General features: G+C 40.3%; 1 protein-coding gene across 2 annotated transcripts in view; it reads left to right on the top strand.

Moving 5' to 3' along the window:
- Window positions 1-4,132: 4,132 nt before the first annotated feature.
- Window positions 4,133-8,040, top strand: part of NCK1 (NCK adaptor protein 1) — a 53,929-nt gene continuing 50,021 nt past the window's right edge. Inside the window, exon 1 of one of the 2 annotated variants that reach the window (XM_005863535.2) lies at window positions 4,133-4,211. The gene's annotated coding sequence lies outside the window, so the exon portion shown is untranslated. The remainder of the gene's footprint in view (window positions 4,212-8,040) is intronic. The other variant, XM_005863536.2, reaches the window with a different exon arrangement.

Genomic DNA, 8,040 nt, shown 5'->3' with positions numbered 1-8,040 from the left:
GTAAACAACCTGCTTCCCTATTTATAATGGTCTGGCCTTCTAGCAACTTCAGTGCGAAATTATAGTTAATTTGCCTACAAACGTCCGGTGGTCATAATAATCTATATATGTGTAAGTATGTGTATATATACATGTATCTATATGTATAAAAGCCTAAGCGACCATTAGGACTGAACAACCGGAACAAAAGGTCGACCAGTTGCTATGATCCGCACTGACGACCAGGGGGCACATGCTCAACGCAGGAGCTGCCCCCTGGTGGTCAGTACGCTCCCACAGCCAACCACTTGTGGCTGGCCGGCGGCATCCTGCTTCTGTTCCTTCTGTGCCCAGCTGGCGACTGTCACCTCCTCTCCCAACCCCGCCCGTGGGACGGGGAACCAGTGGTGGGTGGTGGTGGATGCAGCCTGTCCCTCTCCTGGCCAGCAGTCCCCAATTGGCCCGACTCTGATCTGCCCTGATCGCTGGCCAGGCCTAGGGACCCCACCTGTGCACGAATTCATGCACCGGGCCTCTAGAGTGTGTGTGTGTGTGTGTGTGTGTGTGTGTGTGTATGCGTATGCATACATATATGTGTGATTGTATTTTCCTACCTGAAATGAGAGGGAGTATTAATGTGAGCCACATGCCAGATGTCAGAGTGGGAGAAATAGGAATTACATTGCTATAGGAAATATCTTTTCTTTAAAGTCCTGACTGCAGACATACTCAAATATGTTTAGTCTTAATTGTATTAGGAGTCTCATTACAGTTTTCTTATATAATTCTTTCTCTCCTCTAAATGGTATCTTGTCACTTATTTTTTAATATGTATATTATATTCCAGATTTGTTTCTATGAATATACAAATTTATGCTCACTTTAAAAAAATAGGATCACATGCTATATATTGTTTTCTGACTTGGCCTTATAAATAAATGTTCTTCTATGTCAGTATGTATAAATTTAAATATTCTGGAGTCAGCTTAAATTCTGACATAGGCTTCATAACTATTTGGGCTTAGGCCACTGTAAGCCTCATTTTTCTGATCTGTAAAATGGGGATGATACCTAATCAAAAGATTACTATAAGGTTTAAATGAGAATCTGTTAATCTATTTAACTGCTAAGCAGTGTTTGGTTCACATTTAAAAGCTTTAGAATTAATTTCTAGATGTGAACTAACTGGGTCCAAAGATATAAATGTTTAAAATGTTTCTGTTGCCAAACTGCTATTCATAAAAACATAAACAAACATCTTACCAGCAAATAGTGTTCCTTAACTCTGTGTCATTATTCTAATTTTTGCTAACCTAGTAGGCAAAAACTGACAGAACTAATAGAATTAGACAAATTCATAAGTATAATATGGTATATTTTAGCATAACTCTCTGAATAATTAGTAGAACAATAAGTAAAAAAAGATTTTGAACAACATAATTAACAAATGAGTCTAAATGACATACATTGAACATTTCACCCAGCACCTGCAGAATATACATTTTTTTCAATTGCCTATGGAAATTTTACCTAAATTGACATATGCTGGACCATAAAAAAATATGAAAAGTGTATGCTTTGAAATATTGGAATTAAGCCAGAAGTTTATTGCAAAAAAAATAACTAAAAAATTGTCAGCTGTTTTGGAAACTAAATAATATATTCCTAGACAACCCAGAAAGTAAAGAAGAAATAACATTAGACTCTTTTGAACTGAGTGATGAATATATGACATATAACTTACGAGATACTGCCCTAACCAGTTTAGCTCAGTGGATAGAGCATCAGCCTGCAGACTAAAGGGTCCTGGGTTCGATTCCGTTCAAGGTCATGTACGGTGGTTGCAGGCTTGGTTGTGTGCAGGAAGCAACCAATCGATGTGTCTCTCTCGCATCACTGTTTCTCTCTGTCTCCCCCTCCCTTCCACTCTGTCTAAAAATCAATCAGAAAAATATCTTCGGGTAGGATTAATAACAAAAAAAAAAGAGCAAGAGGTAAGCCATGCTTAAAGGAAAGTTTATAGCCTTGAAATGCATATAGTAGAAAGAATAAAGGCTAAAAATAATTAAGAGGACTTTTGGGTAAAAGTAGATAAGTGAAAGATGCATTTGCTTTAACTACAAAGCTTACTAAGGTGATACACTAAAGGATATTTTTTTAAAGATTTGAACTACACAGGTAAAAAGTATTCAAGAAGAAGTAAAATTTGCAAACTGGAAAGCAAATGGACTAATAGAAACTTCTTAGTAGACTTAAAAAAGTGTTCAATCCTAATAGAAAAGAATCCTCAGGCTCAGGAATAGATAGGTAGCATCAGGCATTTTTGTCAAAGGGGTGAGAATGGTGCTAAAAATAGGATTGCTTGAAACTGTTTAAGAAGCAGCTCAGCCCTGGCTAGTGTGGGTCAATCATGCCTCTCTCACCACCACCCCAGGCAACCAATCCATGTCTCTCTCACACATACATGTTTCTCTCTTCCCTCTCCCTCCCTCCCTCCCTTCCATTCTAGCCACACCCACCAGGGCTCTCTAAAAATCAGTGGGGAAAAAATATCCTTAGGTGAGGATTAACAAGACAAACAAAAAATGAACCAGCCCAGTCAGTCATAATAGCTAAAAAGAATAAACAACCCAAATTTCTACCAATTGAATCATCTGTAATAATAAAAGTGTAATATGCAAATCAACCAAACGGCCCAACAGCAGAACGACCATCCAGATGACCTTCTGGGCGAAGCCGGGGCTGCGAAGGCCTACTCTTGCACGAATTTCACGCATCGGGCCTCTAGTGGGTAAATAAAATGCATATCCATACAATGGAATATTATTTGGCAATAAAAAGGAATGAAGTGGTGATACATGTTATAACATGATGAACCTTGAAAACATTATGGTAAGTGAAATAGCCAGTCACAAAAAGACCACATATTGTATGATTCTCTTTGTATGAAATATCCAGAAAATGTATTATCTATAGAGACAGAATAAATTAGTGGTTGCCTAGGGCTGGAGCAGGAGAAGAATCGAGGGAAATACCTGATCAAGGGTACTAGGGTTTTTTTTGGTATGATTAAATGTTCTAAAATTGATTGTGGTGATGGTTGCACAACTCAGTGTACTAAAAACCATTGAAAAAGTACACTTTAAATGGGTGAGTTGCATAGCATGTGAGTTATATCTCAGTAAGCTATTAAAAAAAAAAAGCTTCAACCTAGGTCTCTGTCAATTTGTATAGCTAAGTGACTGCCCTGTCAGAAGACTGAAAATTTATCCTCTGTAGGTGACAAATAAAGCATCTTTTAGAGAGGGTTGGGCACTAGACATACCATAATTGAAAGGCAGGTGTCCTACTGAAAACACTTGGATTAAATGAAATATGCTTAGTGTTAGGATCCTTATTGAAACCTCCTCTCCTATTTAGCTCCCAGAATCTGGTAATCAATTCAGAACTTAGAGGATGCTTCTTTTACTATTATACTAGCCCAAGAAGAAAAACTATGTTATTCATTATCAGCTTTTAAAGCCTACTTGTAAATATGAGAAAAGCTTTTAATATGAGACCAAAACAAATAGAAAAGAATTTGGACCAATCAGGACAAAAAAACAAAAACCCTGAAAGTTAGAGAAGAAGAAGAAGAAAAGATTCAACAGAAGTAGAGAAAACCTCTCATAACGTACAGGAAAAGATGGAAGATAGGTGAAAAAGAAAATTAAAAGGTCAGTTTAGGAGATCAACTTTCAGGTAACACTAGTGCCAGTGAGAGAGAAGAGAAAAGAACAGAGTAGAAATATCAGTGAAATATTTTTAAAATCCACAATTGAGAAACATCATTTTGCAGATTGAGAGCCCTTTGGGTGCCCAGGACAGTGGTTGAAAATAGATACACACTTTCAATCGGGTCTAGTCAGGAAAATGGAGGCCACACCACTTATAACAGAATTTAATATAAAGAATTGTTTAGCCAGATGATATAGGTTGAATTGTGCCCCTTCCCCCCAAAGATATGTTGAAGTCCTAACCCCTAACATGTTGGAATATTATTTTATTTGGAAATAGAATCTTTATAGAGATAATCAAGTTAACAGTGAGATCATTAGAGTGTATTCTAATCCAATATGTTTGGCATTTTAAAACAGGAAATTTGGACATAGATGCACACAGAAGAATGTCTGAGGCTACCTGAAACTGGAAGAGGGGCCTAGAACAGATCCTTCCTTAACCCTTTGTACACCGTAAGCATCTATAGACACAATTAAATTCAAAATATCATGGTGTGTGGGGATGGTTTCTGTTTTGGACATGTGACAGTTAACTGGCTAATTAGTGCCTTCAGAGAGAGGATGGCCCACCCATACCTTGATTTCAGACTTCTGGTGGCCACAAAGGTGGTATGGATTTCTGTTTTAAGCCAACCCATTGTGTGTTTGTTACAGCAGCCCTCAGAAACCAATACACTAGGTAATTGGGGAGCTGAAAAGGAAATAAGCAAACACTTAGATATCACAGAGACAGTAACTTTAGTAAGTATAGCAGATCCTTAAAGTCGTGGAATAAAGTCATTTTGTTCAACCATGTTTCCTTATTCAATGAAATGCCATAGGAATATAACTCTTGTTATATAAATTAGCTTATGATAAAATTGTTTCACTTACAATCACAGAACTAGTCAACTATATTAAGTGAGGATTTACTATAATTACTAGTCCCTAGGGCTGGAAGAACAAAGAGATTGGGTTTATTAGAATTTAGAAACTTGAAGAGTGGCCCTGAGGAGGTGAAACTCAGATTTCTGAGGAGTAGCTAGCTGCCTGCTCAGGGAGTGTAGGTATCTTAGGAGACTTGCTGAGGTTGGTCTGGGAATGGTAGGTAAAACACAAAAGCAAAAAATGGCTAACTTAGAACCAATGCTGCTGTTGAGACCACTGCTATTGGCTGAGTGAAGGTCTTTGGTTGTTGGTTGTTGGTTGATGCTGACCTGAAGGAGTGTCTGTTTGTTCCCTCCTTGGTTCTAGTGTCTTTCTGGTGCCCCTTATAGGCTATCTGATAGAGCATGCTAGCAAAGAAGTGTGATTTGCAGGGTTCTAGCCCCCCTCCCATATTACAAAGCACAGTGGAATAGAGTAGGTTTGAAGCCTATTAGCTTAAAAATCCACATACACAGACACTGAGGTGTGTCGTGAAATTTTGTAGTATCTGGGACAAAGCAGATCCTATAAACTTTCTTAGGGGGCAAATGAGTCACATTTCAGAGATTCAGCATTCTCAAGTGCAACCTCACAAGCTAAAAGACTGAGCAATGCCCTCAAAATCTGAGGGAAAATGATATCCAAGCTAGAATTCTTTTTTTTTTTTAAATATATTTTATTGATTTTTTTTTTTTTTTACAGAGAGGAAGGGAGAGGGATAGAGAGTTAGAAACATCGATGAGAGAGAAACATCGAACAGCTGCCTCCTGCACAGCCCCTACTGGGGATGTGCCCGCAACCAAGGTACATGCCCTTGACCGGAATCGAACCTGGGACCTCCCAGTCCGCAGGCCGACGCTCTATCCACTGAGCCAAACCGGTTAGGCCAAGCTAGAATTCTTTAACCAGCCAAAATTATTGAGCATAAATATAGTGTAGACATTTTAAGACATACAACCAAAAATTTCTCTTGCTGCTTTTCTTAGAAAGCTATTGTCTGATTTGCTTCACCCACCAAAAAGGAGGAGTAAACCTCAATGAAAGAGGACAATGATACAGGAAATTAAATTCTAGAGAGACAAATGGGATACCTAAGGTGATAGTAAAGAGGATTCCCTGAATGCTAACTGATCCTATATAACAATTCTATATAATAAAAGGGTAATATGCAAGTAGACCGAACGCTGGAACAACCGGTCGCTCTGACAAGCACTGACCACCAGGGGGCGGATGCTCAATGCAGGAGCTGCCCCTTGGTGGTCAGTATGCTCCCACAGGGGAAGTGCCACTCAGCCAGAGCTGTGCTCATGGCTGGCGAGCGCAGTGGTGGTGGTGGGAGAGGCTAAAGATGTCCTACTGCCAGCTTAGGCCCACTCCCCCTCCCCACGGGGAGCCGTCCTAAGTTGGACATCCCCCGAGGGCTCCCTGCCTGGGCTGGGCTGAGAGACCCCCCCCCTCCCCCCCCGCACACATGTCATGCACAGGGCCTCTAGTTATCAGATAAAAGAACAGTAAGTCCAGATTTGAGCATGTGAGAAGGTGATGGTAGATTTTTGAAAATGAAAATAATAGAATACCTGATGTCTGTATTAGACAATAATTTAGGCAATTGGCAAAGAGTTTAAAGTTGAATTAGTGATGTCTTTTCTTTGTTTAGCTTTTTATATTGAAGTTTTAGAGCATCATCACTCTTTCTTAGATGATCTCATTCTGTCCTATGATTTTAAATAGTATTGGTATGTGGCTGGTTCACAAATTTATGTCTCTAGGGAAGATCTCTGCCCTGAACTCCAGAGTCATATCCATTATCTACTGCTGTATAAAAATCACTCCAAAACTGAATGGTTTAAACAATAACCTCCCTTACCCACCCCCACCTCCCAATGTTTCTGTGATTTGAATGTGGACAGGGTTTGGGTGGAGATGGCTTGTTTCTAAGTTCCATGTGTTATCATTTAGGCTGGCTTGAAAGATTTATTTTTAAAATAGCTTATTTACATTGTTGACAAGTTGGTGTTAACAGTTGGCTGAGACCTGCTTGGCTGTCTGTGGGTTAGGGGCCTTGATTCCTCTCCATGTGGATCTCTATAGAGGCTGCTTGGGCTTCATCATAGCTCCATAAACAAGCATCTCTAGGGTGTTTGGCAGAAGCTGTAATACCATTTATGACAGCCTTAGAAGTTGAGTAGCTTTAATTCTGCATAGTAATAAGCATACCCAGTTTCACTGGCTATCCTCCCATTTGGAGGTGTGGTCTAAATCACTTAGTAAGAAAAACAAATAGGATGGGAGATTCTATCTTAGCTATCTTTGAAATGCAATATGCCACATATCAAGCTGTTTCCTTGATATTGCCATTTGGATATCTCATAGGCATTTTGAACTTAAAGATAATAAAAACAAGTCTTCATTCCTTTACTCTTAATCTGCACCCCCATCTCCATTTGTCCACTCCTCAGTCTTTACCATTTTGTTAAATGATGTTGTCATCCACTCAGTAGCTATAAGCCAGGTAGGTGTCATATCTGACTCCTTTTTCACCCCTCAATCCATCATCAAGTCTTGTCTCTTCCATCTCTATATACAACTTGATTTTTTTTGTTCTCTATCTACATGGTCATTATACCACTTATCTTATCTTCACTTGGACTGTTGGCCTTCTGTTTTCTGTGGGATTGTTTTTGATTGGTGATTTGTAACATCCTGTTATTTTATGAAATACTAGAGGCCTGGTGCATGAAATTTGTGCACAGGTAGGGTCCCTAGGTCTGGCCGGCGATCAGGGCCAATCAGGTCCTTTTGGTTGTCGGCTGGGACCTTCCCCAGCTGCCAGCTGCCCAACGGGGCCTTCCTTCATTCTGTGCTGCCCCCTGGTGGTCAGCGCACGCCATAGCAAGTGATCGAACTCCCGGTCTCCCAGTGGAATTCCTGAGGGGACACTTTGCATATTAGCCTTTTATATATAGACTAGAGGCCTGGTGCACAAAATTTGTGCACGGGGTGGGAGGGGGTCCCTCAGCCAGGCCTGTGCCCTCTCACAATCGGACCCCTCGGGAGATGTCCGACTACCAGTTTAGGCCTGATCCCTGCAGGCAGTCGGACATCCCTCTCGCAATCTGGGACCTCCCGCTCCTAACCACTCGCCCGCCTGCCTGCCTGCCTGCTCAGTGCATGTCATAGTGACTCGTCGTCTCAGTCTTTCTGGTCGTTCCACCCTTCTGGTCGCTGAGCTTTTATATATGTAGATAATTGACATAATCCTATCTAATAAAAGAGAAACATGGTAATTAGCGTACGACCGCTACCCTTCCCATTGGCTAATCAGGGCGATATGCAAATTAACTGCCAACAAAGATGGCGGTTAACTTTTAAAAAA

Source organism: Myotis brandtii, unplaced genomic scaffold (assembly GCF_000412655.1).
Source record: "Myotis brandtii unplaced genomic scaffold, ASM41265v1 scaffold18, whole genome shotgun sequence".
NCBI classification, from domain to species: domain Eukaryota; kingdom Metazoa; phylum Chordata; class Mammalia; order Chiroptera; family Vespertilionidae; genus Myotis; species Myotis brandtii.
This window is presented reverse-complemented; position numbering and strand designations above follow the sequence as displayed.